The 17,089-nt window shown below is 35.2% G+C and overlaps 1 long non-coding RNA gene across 1 annotated transcript; it reads left to right on the plus strand.

Annotated features, from left to right (window-relative positions):
* The first annotated feature begins 1,204 nt into the window (after positions 1-1,204).
* LOC127562915 (uncharacterized) lies at positions 1,205-14,215 on the plus strand. The gene is made up of 3 exons (XR_007953843.1): positions 1,205-1,384; positions 6,807-6,948; positions 13,290-14,215. It is a non-coding gene; the product is annotated as an uncharacterized LOC127562915 (long non-coding RNA).
* Positions 14,216-17,089: the final 2,874 nt, after the last annotated feature.

A 17,089-nucleotide genomic window follows, 5' to 3' on the forward strand; every position in this document is an offset into this window, starting at 1 on the left:
GGTTTTTTTTTTGTTCTCTTCTGTGCACTTTTTAAATTTTATTCCTTTTTTCCCCTTTCATCCTCCCCACCTCCCCCAAGTAGGTTATAGTTAAGCACAGTTATATTTAATAGATATTTACACACACACACATATACACATATACATATATATGTACATATATATTCCAACTCCTCCATAGACCCACTCATATATACAGATATCTATATACACACATACATAGAGCAACATGCATACATATCTACATATATTCAGACATATACACACATAAATATCCACATGAACTTGCCCATATGTAAACATGCATCTAAAATATTAATATGACTGACATATAATGTAGATTTCTCTCTTGACTGAATCTTTAAGTATGACTTTATCTAAGAGCAATGATACTAGCTGTCCTTTTTTTTTCTAATAAATTTGACTCTTGTTCCTTGTTGGGGTGTTTGTGTATATTTCTTCTTTCCTATCCCTACTAACTCTTCTACTTTAATTTTTCTCCTTAACTTGCTTTGCTCTTACTTAACCTTCTTCCATCCATGATCCCTCCCTTGTCTTCGTCCTCTACCCTTTGTTTTCCCCTTTGCCCATCTTCCCCCCCTTTTTTTTTCTTTTCTTGTCTTATTTTGTCTTTTCTTTTCTCTTCTTCTTTTCTTTTCTTTTCTTTTTTTTTTTCTTTTCTTTTTTTTTCTTTCTTTTTTTTCTTTCTTTTTTTTTTTGCTGAGGCAATTGGGGTTAAGTGACTTGCCTAGGGTCACATAGGTAGAAAGTGTTAAGTATCTGATATCAAATTTGAACTGAAGTCCTGCTGACTTCAGGACTGGTGCTTTGTCCACTGTGCCACCTGGCTGTTTTCCCCACCTCACCCCATTTCTTTATAGATTTTGGAAGGTGCTATACCCTTCATGGTCTATAGCTGGTATTGCCTATTTTATCCACTCCTGTTATGAGTAGATTTTCAGAACTATGAACCCTCCTCCCCCCTCTAATGCCTCTATATCTAGTCTTCCTCTCCACCTTATTTGTGTAAATAATTCTTTTGAGCTCTCCAATTACTAATGTCAATTTTAAGCATATGGTATACCTTTCCATGTAAGAAACATAAACAGTTTGTTCATATTAAATTTCTTGAAATTAATCTTGAATATTGGCTCTTATCTATTATTATCTATTTAATTTAAATTATCTGTTGAATTTAGGTTTGGTTGAAAGTCCTGAAAATCAAAGATAGTGGAGAATAGACACTCCTGTTACTGACCTCTTTTGACCTTCTCTCAAACCATCAGCAGTTTAAGTCTCTGAACTGGTTGAGTGACAAAATTCACAAATATTTGGAGTACAGCACATTTCCAGAAGAAGATACTTTGGAAGAACTACAGAACAGGTCTGTTTCAATGTGTGTGTAGAGTCTGCCAAGATCAGACTGCAGTGTAGGGAGCCCAGAGCAAGGAGCTGGGATGGGGAGCCAGAGCACTGCTGTATGTACACAGAAGGGAATCCTCTGTGAGGCTTTTAGGCTACTCTTTCCTGGTTGCAAGTGGGTGGCTTAGCAGATTTGCTGTAAAATCAACCAAAAGCAAATACAAAAGATAAACTGAAAGCCACTGAGCCTGGAAGAAAGTGAGACCTGGCCCTGATTTCCCAGCACTGGAAGTCAGTCAGCAGAACTTCCCCAAGGCAAATTAAAATGGCTGTCTCCTTTTGCCTTAAGAGCAGAACTCAATGGCTTAAAAAAAAATGAACAAAAAAGCAAAAAGAACTCTGACCATAGACAGCTTTTATGGAGAGAGAGAAGAACAGATCTCAGACCTTGAAGTTTCTAAAGGCAAATCAACTCCAGCTGAAGCCCTAAAGGGCTATATGAGTTGATCCCCATTTCACAAGGCTTTCTTACGATATTTCAAAAAGGATCTTAAAAGAGAGTTAGAAGAAAAATGGGGAGAGGAAATGAAATCTTTTCAAGAGGGTACAGAAAAGGAAAAACAGAAATTATCTGAAGAAAACTCCTTAAAATATATATTTCCATGGTAAGTTTCTGTGATGGGGTTCTTTCTTCTTTGACAATTCTTTTTTTTTTTTTTTTTGTTAAATATAAGGTATTAGTAGAAACTCCTCTAATTGTGGGTTTGGGGGACAGTGTCTCTTGTTTCACTTCAGTTCTCCCCTCTGACCTGGAACCTCAAACCAAGAGCTCCCCTCCACCTCGTAAGTGTCATTAGCATCCCTGCCACGTCCCAGTTTGTGGGTTCCTTCTTCCCAAGGCCAGGTCTTAGCAGCACAGCTGGACCTGGAGTTCCTAATCAGTTGAGGGTCCCTCAGTCTTCCTGGACTCAGACCCTGATTCCTCACATAGTGGGGATGCTAAAAGTTTCTGTGGTTCCTTCTGAGGCTCCAGCCAAAACCAACTAGACCAAGGGGTCCTCACTTGGTGTTTCTGCCAAGCTAGCTGAAGGTATTTGCTTTTTACATGAGTTAATCACCAGCTTGGCATCTCTCTTCAGATTTTCTTCAGTTGTGCCAGGAAGATCCCTGTAGTGCTTGAAATCTTATTGAATTTTCATCAGTCTGTATTCATCTTAAAGCACAAATTTGTTTTGTTTGTGGGGAAAAGCTGGAGAGCTTGAAATTTATTGATCTACTCTACCATCTTCCCAGAATTCTCTTCTCCCCCAAAAGAGCTCTTTAAAAAGCATAATCAGCCAAATGGAAGAGGAGGTACAAAAACAAACTGAAGAAAAGAACTCATTAAAAAACAGAATTGACTAAATAGAAAAAAGGTATAAAAACTCACTGAATAAAATAATTCCTTAAAAATTAAAATTGACCCAGTGAAAACTAATGATTCTAAGAGATATCAAGGAATAATAAAACAAAAATCAAAGGAATGAAAAAATAGAAGAAAATATGAAATATTTCATGGATAAAACAACAGACCTGGAAAATAATTCAGAGAGATAGTTGAGAATCAGAATCTGAATAGTATCTGAATGCCATGATAAAAAAAAAAAGGTATAGGCATCATATTTCAAAAAATTATAAAGAAAAACTGTCCTGGTATTTTATATCCAAAGAGTAGGATAAAAATGGAAAGAATCCACTGATCACTTCCTAAAAGAGATCCCAAAATGAAAACCTCTAGGAATGTTATAGCTAAATTTGGTAGTTTCCAGGCCAAGGAGAAAATATTGCAAACAATCTGAAAGAAACAATTCAAATATTGTAGAACCATACTTAGCATTATATGATTTAGAAGCTTCCATATTAAGGGATCAAAGGACTTAGAACAGGGAAGAGGAACCTTTTTCTATTAAGGGCCATTTTGAAATTTATAACATCATTCATGGGCCATACAAAATTTTCAACTTAGAGAAGTTAAGGAGTGGGAAGTGGCTATACCTAGCTTTTAGCTCATGATCACCTGCAGTTGCCTTAGCAAATTATTTCATGGGCCTTATATGGTCTGTAGATATTCTCTACCCCTGGCTTAGAATATGATATTCTAGAAAACAAAGGAGTTAATAGTATAACTAAGAATAACCTATTCATTAAAACTAAATATAATCTTTCAGAGGAAATAAATGTATATTTAATGAAACAGAGTATTTGAAATGGTAATGAAAATACCAGAGCCAAATAGGAAATGTGTCATTCAAACACAAGATTCAAGAAAAACATAAAAAAAGTAAACATGAAAGAGTGATCAAAAGAAATTCAATGCAATTTAACTGTTTACATTTCTACAGGGGAAGATGATACTTATAATTCTTAAGATCTTTATCATTATTAGGACAATTATGAGTCCACAATGACAGAAGGCATGGATATAAATTGATTATGTTGTGGTGATCTCAAAAAATGAAAGGGTAAGAAAGAGGGATAAATTGGGAGAAGGAGTAAGGGAGAAGAACAAGGGAAATTATCTCACATAAAAGAGGCACAAAAAGAAGAGTTTTTGTAGTTGGAAGAGAAAATAGGAGGATAGTCAGCAATGCTTGGGACTTTACTTTCATCAGAACTGATTTAAGGAGGGAAGGACAGACATACATACATAGACACACACACACACACACAGAGACACACAGACACACACAGACACACACAACCAGAGTTGAATATAGAATTCTATATTATCCAATAGAGAAATAAGAGGTGAAGGGAATAAGAAATAATTAGAATTATAAAATAAAGGTTGGCTCAAGGGAGGCACTAATCAGAAACAAAACAGACTTTTTGAATAGGGATAGGATAAGAAGAGAGAGAAAGGAAGAAATAAGAGAAAATGAGATGGAAGGAAATACACAGGAATCATAACTATGAATGTAAATGGGATGAGCTGACCCATAAAACAGAAGCAGATCGCAGAATATATTAGAAACTAGAAAACAAAAATATATTATTTACAAAAAACACACTGGAATTAAAAAGATAGTTAAAATAAAGGGATGGAGCAAAATCTATTATAATTATATTATTAAAATATTATAATAAAAAAGGCAGGATAGCAATTATGATCTCAGACAAAGCAAAATTAATAACAGACTTAATTTTAAAAAGACAATTAGAAAAACAATTTACTAAAAAAATACTGTAGACAATGAAGTAATATACATTTTTACAAAAAGTTCTTTTGACAAAGGCCTCATTTTTCAAATATGTAGAGAGCTGGGTCAAACATAAAAATAAGAGTTATTCCCCAATAGATAAATGAAAAAGATATTGAAAAATAAGTTTTCAGAAGAAATCAAAATTATTTCTAATCATATGAAGAAATACTTTAAATCACTATTGATTAGAAAAGAAAAATAAAAACAACTCTGAGATATTCCTTATACCTATAAAAATTGGTTATGTGCTGGAGGACCTAAAGAAAATTAAATTCACTTATAAATTGTTGGTGGAATTGTGAACTGGTCCAAATATTCTGGAAAACAATTTAGACTTAGACTCAAAAAGGGCTGTAAAACCGAGCATATTCTTTGTACTACTACTTGATCTATATCCCAAAGAAATTAAAGAAAAAGATAAAGGATCTATATGTATAAAAACATTTTAGTAGCTTTTTTGTTTGTGGTGGCAAAGAGTTGAAAGTTGAGGGGATGCTTGTCAATTGGGGAATAACTCAACAACAAGTTGTGGCATATGATTGTGATGGAGTACTACTGTGCTATAAAAAATAATAAGGGGAGGACTTTCCAGAAAAATCTGGCAAGGTCTATATGAATGAGTGCAAAGTGAAGTGAGAAGAACTGCACAGTAACATCACTTCTATAATGATGATGAACTATTAAAGACTTGGCTACTCTAATCAGTACAATGATTTGAGCCAATTCTAAGAGACTCATGATGAAATACTCATCCATTTTCAAAGAGAGAACTTATAAATTCCAAATGCAAAGTGAAATATAATTTCCTTGCTTTTTAAAAATTATTTTTACAATGTGGCTAATATGGAGCTATATGTTTAATTAATTGATAGAATTTTTCTTGCCTTCTCAGAGGATGGGAGAAGGGTAGGAAAGAGAATTTAGAACTCGAAATTTAAAAAAGAAATCAGTGTTAAAAATAAATAAATAATAAAATTTGAAAAAAATGTTTATTTTATTTAAAGATGTAAAAAGCCATCTTTAGCCCAGACTGGACAGAAAGGACAGCGGGACTGAATAACCAGCCACAGTTTACCAACCTCTAACCTAGACCAATATCTATATGGTTTATTATAATAGCTCTTTCACCAGCATCTCTGACTTTACTTTCTCTTTGATCCCAATCATCCTTCACAAATTCCCCAAAAGACTGTTTCTTTTATTTATGTTTTTAGTGCTTATCATGATATTTAATACATATTAAATATTTAATAAATACTTGTTAATTGATTAATGCACAGGGTTATAGATAGAGGTAGAAAGGATTTTAGACTTGCTCATTTTATGTATGAGGAAACTGGGGCTCAGAGAAGTGAATGTAATATAATTAGCAGGTACTAGAACCCAGATTTGGACTCAGATCCAATTTCCAAATAGAGCACTCTTTCCTCCACCCTATGCCTCTAACTGATTTGTTCCTCTTAGATCCTTCACATTAGGAAAATACTTAGGCTGGCCATACTTTCATTCTTCTCCAGGTTCCACCCCTAACTCTGGACTTTCTTCACCATGCCACAGAAACCTCCCAGCTTGGGATGATACCCCTACAATTCTTTCTTTTGTTTAGTTAGTTCCTCCTAGAGCCTCCTTTTTAAGGAAAATATACAGTATTTTACTTTTTGTCTAGCCTCCATTCCTATTTCTCCCCAGTATCTTCTCCCTTCCTTCCATCCCTAGAAATTTAGCTTTTTATACATTCAGTCATGGAAGTAATGTAGATTGAATTATCTTTCCAATTACCTTTCTTTTATATGTTAACTTTCCCCTCTAGAATGTATTGAGACAAAGATTTTTGGCTTTATTTTTATTTGTATTCTCATTTCTTAGTCCGGTGCTTGACCATCATAAACACTTAATAAATCTAATTGATCACTTTAATTGCATTATTGCCTGCTTAACAATCTTCAACGGTTTCCTCTGGTATATAAGATCAAAACATATTTCTTAACTTGGCATTTAAAGTGTTCCAAGATATCACTCTATCTCATACCTATCTATCTCACACTATTTTCCTTTATTCATTCTATATTCCAGACAGAATAGACTACTAGATGCTGTATAATTTTATCACACCCTGTGACCTTTCTGCATTCACAAAGGATGCCTATTGTAGTCTCCTTTCACACCTTCTTCCATTAATTGAAATCCTTCTCTTTCTTTTAGGAATAGTTAAGATGCCAGCTCTTCCGGGAGGCTTCCTCATATAAAGTCAACAACTGCTATTTGCCAGGCACTGGGCTAAGTCGTGGGGATGCAAAAATCCAAAAGCATGGTTCCCGACCTCAAAGAATTTACATTCTATTGGGTAAGACGGCATGCAGACAACCATGTACATACAAAATATAAATAGGACAAATTTGAGATAATCTTAGAAGGAAGGCATGGAAAAGGGAAATAAAGTTAGGGGAATCAGAAATGATGATGCTTTTCTTTGATTTTCTTAGAGCATTTAATATGAATCTCTCCATTCCTTCATTATATTCTACTTTTATTTATAATGATTTGGGGGTAGATTATAAACTTTCTTGAGGGCAAGAACTATGTCATTTTTCATCTTTGCAACCTCAGGGCCTAGCTATTTTTGTGTATATACTAGTGTTGAGATTACGGGATGCAGCCAGACTCTTCCAATAGCAGGCCAACAAAATGATAAGGTAACCACTAAAATGGTGGGGTAGAGTGATAACCCCAAAGCATATTGGGAATATGGAATAGTGTCATGAGTTGTGTCCAAAAAATTTTTAAGTTTAAGACATCTGCCAAATCAGGGGGCAAAGATTTTATTACTTTGCTAAGAGAGGGTTAAATCCATAATGGTCTCTAGGAAGGAAAAGGAGTTTTTGGCAATTAATAAGGAGGAAGGCATGTTCTCTAGAAGTAGGAGGAGGAAGACGCCATTAAAGGGAAGCTGCCATGAGGTAGGAATATACCATAGCAGACTCACCCTAAAAAGGAATTTAGCTATAATAAGGAGTAAGGACTAAATGCATAAAAATGTTAGTGAGGATCTACAGTTTGAGCAGATCTTTTATAGGGGAAATATAACATTGAGGGACTGACATCATAACTTGACTTTCTGATTTGATACAGTGAGTTGTGGTTTCCAGAAACCTCTATCAGAGGCAGTCCACTTGAACAAAAAATAAGAACAAAAGGCACACTTTAGTCTGAGTGCACTTCCTGCTTGCATCAGGGAATATTATAATCCTATCAGTCCTTCTGACTTTTTCCCCTACTGTCAGCCTTGATACCCAGGACCTCATCAGTAGTAATTAATAAATATTTGCTGAATTGCACCATATGATAGTCTGGCAGAAGAGAGAGATGTAAAGGTCTGATAATTTTTTATCTGAGTCAATTTCAGCTGTTTTAAAAAGGAGACTGATAAATGAGTTCTCCTTAATTCTTAAAATATTAAAACAAGAAGATATCTCAGAGAACATACTGTAGAGGGATTCTTAATCTGGAAATCCATGAACTATTTTTCATTAAAAAATTTTTTTGACAACTATGTAAATACAATTTTTTCCATTATTCTATATATTTTATGCATTTTAAAATGTTATTCTGAGAAGGTGCCTATAGGCTTTACCAGATCAACAAAGCAGTTCATGACTTCCAAAAGCTAAGGAACTCCTAATCTAGTTGAATCCTTCACTTTAATCCTGAGCAAAGAGTGGTGAAATTATTTTCCCAAAAGCACAGAGTTTACTGATCCAAGAGTAAGGTCACCATATATAAATCATTTTTAAGACTAAGACTAGCATTTTGCAATACCTCACAAATAATGTTGCAATGGGAATGTGAGAAATACTGAAAGGTTAGATTTCCCCAGAGATTTGCAAGCTTTGAGGTAGTGTGGAATAGTGGTTTCCACTGAACGAGAAGTTTTCAGAATGTGAGAGGTTAAGGAAGATTAAGACTATTAAGTGATCAATAGAAGCCTTGAGCAAACAAGGAATTGAAAACTAGTAAGGAACAGATGGATCAGTAAGTTAGAAAGAGTCTTTCTGCTTTGAGAAAAGCACAAATTTAAGATAATGGTTGATCTAGCCTAAACTAATTGGGCTCAAAGACCTGACTTGACCAAATCACTATTGCACCTGATTAATAAGATAATTTTATATTAAACAACACACTCTGTAGAAGGAGTTTTCCATCATTTTTGAACATGGAATGTATGATAAGAGAGGGGGAACATGTTTATACATATTTAGGGGGGAAACATAGTGGGCATATCAGAAAGATTGTAACTTGTAAGGGAACTGACCAATCTGATCTCTGAAGGAAGGGACTGTGCCAAATTTAGCAAATCTAAAGCTTTTCCCACTTCTGTACTCAGGACTCCCTCTTCCCAAAGAGGAGCTGATTCATTTTTAGTCAGAAACGTTAAGATAATTCCTTCAGATTCTACTTAAATTTTCCTCGATATCTGATTTTCAGTGTCAGGAGTGTATTTCTAACAGGAATTACTCTTTTAATCAACAGTTGATGACAGTCCAATGTTTATAGAACACTCTATTAAGACTTGGGGTAGATATAAAAATAAAAAGTAATAGTTTGTTCCTTTAGTACATAACATTGTGGATAGAGAGACAATAGTAATCAATCAACAATGGCCAGCCCTGTGCCTGGTGCAGTAGGCAAGGAGACTTTTAAAGAGCAAATGCCAAGTAGAATCCTATTTAAATGAGCTTGATAAGAAATAATTTTTAAAATATTGTTTTATTAAAGCCTTTTAATTTCAAAGTATATGCAGGGATAATTTTTTAACATTAACCCTTGCAAAACCTTGTGTTCTGATTTTCCCTCCCCTTTCCCACCTCCACCCCACATGGAAAGTAATCCAATATATGTTAAACATGGTAGAAATATATGCTAAATCCAATATATACACACGTTTATACAATTATCTTGCTGCACAAGAAAAATCAAATCAAACAGGGAAAAAATGAGAAAGAAAATAAAATGCAAGCAAAGAACAAAAATAGTAAAAATGATATATTGTGATCCACAGTTCCCAGTCCTCTCTCAGGGGGTAGATGGCTCTCTTAATTACAAGATCATTGGAATTGGTCTGAATCATCTCATTGTTGAAGAGAGCCATGTCCATCAGAATTGTGAATAAGAAATAATTGCTAGAATGTACACACATCTCATTAAACTAGAGCGTGCTACCTTGATGTTTTCAATCTTTGAAAGAGCCATTGGTACGAGCACTCCCTTTTACTAATGAAGATAAGACAGGGGGAAAGGGGAAGAGGGACAAAAAACAGAGAAAGAGAGAGAGAGAGAGGGAGGGAGGGAGGCAGGGAGAGACAGAGAGAGAGAGAGAGTAAGAAAGAGAGAGAGAGAGAGAGAGAGAGAGAGAGAGAGAGAGAGAGAGAAGAGAGAGAGAAAAAGAGAGAGGGAGGGGAGGGAAGGGAAAAGGAGGGGAGGAGAGAGGACAGGAGAGGAGAGGGGAGGGGAGGGAAAAGGAGAGTAGAGGAGAGGAGAAGTGAGAGGAGGGGAAGAGAGGGAAGAGGAGAGGAGAGGAGAAAAGAGAGGAGAGAGGAGGGAAGGGATGTGACAGGAGAACAGGGGAGAGGTAGGGAAGAGAAGGGAAAGGAGGAGAAGATTGAGCCCTGGGCCTGAAGTCAACAAAATTCATTTTCCTGAGTTCAAATCTGGCCTCAGACATTTAATAGCTGTGTGACTCTGGGCAAGTCACTTCATCTTGTTTGCCTCAGATTTCTTATCTGCAAAATAAACTGGTCCAGTTTCTTTGCCAAGAAAAACCTCAAATGGGGTCATGAGTCAAATTATAACTGAAAAACTGTTGAGGTCCTGGGCCTAGACCAAGAGCCTAAATAATTGTAAACAGTCTGGAAGCCCAGTTATTCCCTGAGGCAAATAGGGAGGAGAACTAATAGCATTATAAATGAATCTTTTGGTTTTGATTAGTCCTTTGGTTTAAGTGAAGTTTTTTACAGCCCTAGACCAGGTGAATATCTTTGAAGTAGAATTCTTAGCTTAATATGTTGCATTGACATAACAGTCATAAATCCACCATTACTGAATCCAATTAGAAAAATAAATTATGATGTCAAATCCCTGATGTTATATTTCCCCTATAAAAGAACCTAGCTGTATTCACTAGCTGGTTAATTCTGTTTAGGATGCTAAATCGCTTTTAGGGTTAGCCTGCCAGTCAGTGGTGTACTTTATCTCATGGCATCTTTCTCCTTATTATAGTTAACTCTTTTTAGTATGCTAAATCCCTTTTAGGATTAGCTCACCATTAGTGTTATAATTCATCACTTGCCATTGGTGTCTCTGCTAGGGAATTTGTCATCCCCTTGTTAAATGCTAAAACCCCTTTTCCTTGACAAAGACCATGATGGATTTAGCATGCTCTTAGCAGTGTGATACTATCTTTGCCCCTTGATTTGGAGAATGTCTAAATTAACAAATTCTTTGAAGAAAATCCATGACACTGACTCATAATCCCATCATACTTTTGGAATAGCACTTCATACCTCATCGATTTTGGTGGATAAAACTATCATTTTGGTGGCTCAGTGGGGAGAGAGTTTGACTGCACATTATAATTTTAACAAAACGACTAAACAATAATAGAGTTGTGTATCTCATAAAAAGCTGGATTTGGACTACAGAAGCTGTTCGTTGAAGTCCTGCCTCAGGTATATGTTGGCTATATGACTCTGGGTATACTATGCAACATTTCAGGGGTCCCAGCAACACCTGAAGAGTAAAACAATATCAGATCTCCACTGGCAAAGGGAATTCACTCACCTGGCTCTTCGTACCTAAGAAATTCCATATCAAACTCACCTCTATCCTTCTCCCCCCATTTAATTATTTTAGAAAAGTTCTTCACATGATTTCATAACATGATTGCCTCTCAGAATTTCCACAGCATATTATATACATTTTCTAATACAATTTATGTTAAATTTTTGTTTTGTTTAAACAAACTACTTTTGTAATTCATTTAAAAACATAGAAACTGAGAGGATTCTGGGAAAATGAGAAAGACTGAAGAAAATTCTAAGCTTTCCAGATTCCCTCCACAAACAAGACAAAATTGTATCTTAGGGGGTAGAGTAGTAAAAATAAATAACAATTGGAACAAAATAGTGGTGCTCCTCAGAAAACCTAAGAAAACCCAGATACCAGGGCAGGGGTTGGCCCCATGTGAAATATAAACATTTCAGGCTTGTTCTGCTGAAATAGCAAATGGTGAGCCCTGGGGCTCGTGGGGGTGGGAGGCTGCCTCAGCCCCAGCCACAGGAACTTTCACCTCCCAAACAGTATGGAGAATTCAGTATCTGAGGGGAGGAAATTGAGAGAACTTCTTGCTGTTATGGGAAAGTCAGGCCCAGCTGTGCTGCTGAGACACAGCCCTAGCTGAAAAGGAATACATCCAGTGAATGCAGAAGCAGTGGGTCAGGGTTGCTATTATCTGTCAGCATTTATAGAAGGAGAGGTCTTGGTTTCAGCTTCCAGGCCAGAGGGGAGAAATGAGAGAAGACCTGAGACCAGAGGCACCATTCCCCATACTGCAGGACTAGAAATGATTATATCAACAATCTGCTACAAATTTAAAAAAAAAAAAGAGCAGGCAAAGGAGAAAGAACCAATCATAAAAAAATTACTATGATAAGACTGGTTTCCATCTTCAAAGGGAGATACTGAAGCAAAAAACACAATAAAGTACACAAGTATAATCTATAATATTTAATTGTTTACCTTCTCCATGACAGGAGTAAGGAAGAAGGAAGAGGAAAAAAGTAAAAAGTACATAGCAGAGAACAAAATAAAACCTACAAGGAAACAAAGATGGACAGTTCTGATCACAAGCTTTGGAAATTTAGTGTTTCATTTTGAATGCTGTCTTAGATTCTGTGTGTATATGGCAATTTTTTTCATTTTTGTGTTTTTTCTCTTTTGTATTTAAATTTTAAATTTTTTATGTAAAATTTAAAAAAAATTACAGAAACTAAATTTTAAAAATGGAAAGAGAAAATAGATATATGCATTTCTTAACTGCTTTGATTCGATAAGGGTGGAACGCCAGAATTTTGATAGGAGCAAGATAGCATGAGGAGAGAACCTGAAACACAGTTGCTTAGTTGGTTGACTGATATCCTTCATTTTCAAAAAAGACCAGAGTGACTTCCTTATGTTAGAGTCGAGTTAGAGTGTTGTGGCTGATCAGACCAGTATGAGCTACGATGCTCTGTCACAGTCAGACGCAAATAGTTTTTATGAACATTTGGGATGGATTCTCTAAGTTTGTGTCCCATTTCTTCTTGAGCTAATTCAATTCTGCTTTGCTTGGAGAGCACAGCGAATTCTCTGAGGAGGGTGCGCCATCCTGTGCCAGTGTCTCCCATTCTCATACAATAAATTCTAAAATTCTTAAGAGAGAACTCAAAAGTGTCATTGTATCATTTTTTTTGACCACCTTGTGAACACTTTCCCTGTGTGAGTTCTCCATAAAATAATATTTTTGGCAAGTGTATATTTAACATTTGAACAATGTAGCCAGCCAAAGGAGTTGTGCACTCTGCAGTGGAGTTGGAACTCTTGGTAGATTAGTTTGACAAAAGAACCTCAGGGTCTGGTATCTTTTCCTTCCAGTTGATCTTCAGAATCCTCCTAAGACAATTCAAATGGAAGACGTTCAGTTTCCTGACATGGTGCTGGTACACTGTCCAGATTTCACAGGCATCCAACAATGAGATCAACGCAACGGCTCGATAGACCTTCAGTTTGATGGTCAGGCTAATACCTCCCTTCTCCCACACTTTCCTTTGGAGCTTCCCCAACACAGTTAGCTTTGGATGCACATGTCAACGTCATTATCAATGTGGACATTCCTGGAAAGTATGCTGTCAAGTCAACTGAACTTTTCCACAATATTTATAATTTGTCCATTTGCTGTACCTGATGGTTCCACATATGGATGGTGTAGTGCTGACTGATGGAGCACCTGTGTTTTCTTGGTGGTGTTAGGCCAAAATTAGCAAACAATTTGGAAGCATAGCTATACCTAAGACAAGCAGGGAAGAGCATCTGGGACTTAAGTGAATCTTTTGATCTTAAATAGGCCAATATTTGATGGCAAAGTCTCATCAGATGGATACTGCATTGTAGATTCCTCACCTTGTATTCTCTTCTATTACAAATGATGCAACAGCAAATTTACGGAATCTTTTTCTACTCAAGCTAGGATCTTTTACATGTTTTCTATCACATAGACTGTAATCTTAATGAGTGTAGGGACTTTTCTCCCCTTCATTTTGTTCTTTGTATTTCTAGCACCTAACACAATACCATGTACATTTAATTGATGTTTATTTAATTGAGAAAAAAATCATATATGTGCCCATTTTCATTCATGATTCGTTAAGTAATTATATTGTGCATTGCTATTTGTTGATGTCATATGCCAACTCTTTTGAAGGAATAAATGGATCAATTCGTTAGGTGTCCAATTATGTCAACTTTAGTGCAGGATATTAGTAATAAATATCCAGAGGAATCTTGATTCTTTTAATTAAAAATCTTCTTTGTGTTGTTAATTTAGTCGTAAATGCACATTTGTGTGTGCACACATGAGTATTCTGCCAATTTATTAGTCATTTTTCTCACTTAAATGGTTACTTTCCAAGTTGGAAAAGCTTTGCAAAATCTTAAAACACTTCAAAAACGACAGTCATTTATTATTTATTATGAGTCTTTGAATGAGGACAAACCACTTTCTAGAATTTCAATTTTCTCATCTGTAGAATGGAGATGATAAGCATTCATATAGCATCATAGAGGTAGTGTAGAGAAGACATATTGCAAAGTGTTATATAAAATCATCTTAATATAGCAACATGAACAATGATTAAAAAATGGATTTAGTCATCAGATTTCCAAAACACCACTCAAATGACAGAACTTCATGGAAAATAAAAGGCAAAGAAATGGACCGCTTATGTGATTTTTAAAATAGCTATCTTTAGTAGAAGTCAAGATAAAATCTTTTGGTGGGAACATGCAGGAGCCTGAATAAGAATAGATTAAATAAGAATAACATCTGTAGAGTGATTTACAGCTTTCCCCTACACTTTCACACTATTTGCTTATTTGATTCTCAGAGCAATCTATTGAAGTTGGTAGTGCAAATATTATCCTCATTTTAACAGATGAGAAAACTAAGCTATAAGAAGGAAAGTACATGAATTTAGCAAGTGATGGAGAAAAGGCTAATCTTCTGAATCCCAGTTATGCTCAATCTACATGTAATATTAACTCTTACAATGGAAATTGTAATTAAAGGAACAACCTTTCACTTCTTTTCTTCCTTTCTCCTGCCTTGCATTATATAATCTTTTAGACATTTTTAACTGGGTATTTTACAGACTTGTCAAATTCAATATCTTCAAAATGAAATTCATTCATCATTCTTAATTTTTGCGTTTTTCTTGCAGGCCCAATATCCCTCTAGACTTCAAGATAGATTAAATGAATTCTGTATGGGTGCATACCACACAGTGGCAGAATTGGGATTCATATCTGATTTCTTATTCCTAGTTCAGTTTTTTTTTTCCTGCAGCTTCTTCTTATCCTCTTATAGCATCCTTATTAGAGAAGACAGCTCTATTTATATATGAGCAGGACTTAAATATACAAGACTTTTCATCCATTATATAGAGTACTTGAAATTGAATATATTTCAGGAAATCAAACTTTTAAGCAAAATTCCTTAAATGTTCCAATAGTTTGGAGTGGGGAGGAAAGTTTGGGGAATCATCAGGTACTGGTAAGTCACTGAAACAGGTCATTTCTTTGCAGGTATGGGTGATAATAGACATAATAAACATAGATTTTCTCTACTTCTTATAGAAAAAAAAGATCAAAACAAATATCAAAAATTCAAAAAGTTGATACATTGTTTTAAATAATGATAGGTCATAATTATATAGCAATTTAGAGTCACTATTTTTGTCATAGTGGATAAAATACTGAACATTACACCCATCAATCAGTCAAGCCATAAATTTTATTAAATGTCTTTTATGTACCATGTACTGTACTAAGTGCTGGGGATATAAACAGAGGCAAAAGAACTCAAGAAGTTTATAACTTATTGGGGGAAGACAACATACAGACAAATATCTAAAGCAATCTATATGTAGAATAAATGGAAATAATTATCAGAGGGAAGTCAGGAAGATAGGGTCTGATTTTTGTCTCACACCTAAACAGCTGTGTGATCATGGACCAATGATGTAAACTTTCTATATCTCAGTTTCTCAAGCTCTAGAAGAGTAAACTGATACCATAGTTCTGACCTCATATGGTTTTTTCCCCTCCCCCTTTTACAGATGAGAAAATTGAGGAAAACCAGGAAGTTAAGTGGTTTATAGAATCATAGATTCATAGAATTTTAGCGTTAGAAGGAGCCTTAGAGATCACCCCATCTAATTCTTTCATTTTAAAAGAGCTCTTAGAGATTGTATGTATAGTGGAAGGACACAGAAATCCTGGATTCAAGTTCCATCTTCACCACTTAACTGTTCATGTTTTCTGTTACCCAAGATTACAGAAGGTGGAATATAAGATTTGAACCCATGTTTGCCAAATAATTGTGATATTTCTTGGAAAAAAATGAAAACTTTTATGTTAACAAAAGAGACACTTCTCAACAAGACCCAAATAATTTCTTTACTACTCCCTACTCCAAAATTCGATCTGCCAAAAGTTTATTGATTGTTATCAGAAAGGATGTATGTATTAATTTTGATAGTATAATATTGATATTGTATTTTACCATAGTTACATTGACTTTACAGAATGATATTTGCATTGTTGTAGTTCTTGTGTAATTTTTTTTGACTCTGCTTTCTTTAGTTCAATGTTCTTTCCCCAAGATAATATGTAGTCTCCCTAGTTTTTAGCAAAAAAGAAATGCGATTTCTTGGTCCAAGACTTTGTTTGGTCCCTTATACTTCCTTTTACATATAGGGATCCTGGGGAACACTTTCACCCATAGATTAAAACTGTATTCTATATTCATACAATAAGCAGTTCTAGTTCTAAATACTTTGATTTGTTGTTGTTGTTATCCAATTATTCGGTCATATTTGACTTTTTGTGACCCCCACCATGGACCATAGCATGCCAATCTTTTATCTTTCACTATCTCCCGAAGTCTCTCCAAGCTCATGTTTATCACTTCCATGACACTATTCATCTCTTCCTTTGCTGTCCCCTTTTCCTTTTGTCATTAATCTTTCACAACATCAGAGGCTTTTCCAGTGAGTCATATCTTTTCATGATGTGGCCAAAGTATTTAACTTTCAGCTACATCATTTAATCTTACAGAGAATAATCTGAATTAATTTCCTTAAATATTGATTGAATTGATTCCCTTGCTATCCAAGGAT

This window comes from Antechinus flavipes, chromosome 4 (assembly GCF_016432865.1).
Source record: "Antechinus flavipes isolate AdamAnt ecotype Samford, QLD, Australia chromosome 4, AdamAnt_v2, whole genome shotgun sequence".
NCBI classification, from domain to species: Eukaryota; Metazoa; Chordata; class Mammalia; order Dasyuromorphia; family Dasyuridae; genus Antechinus; species Antechinus flavipes.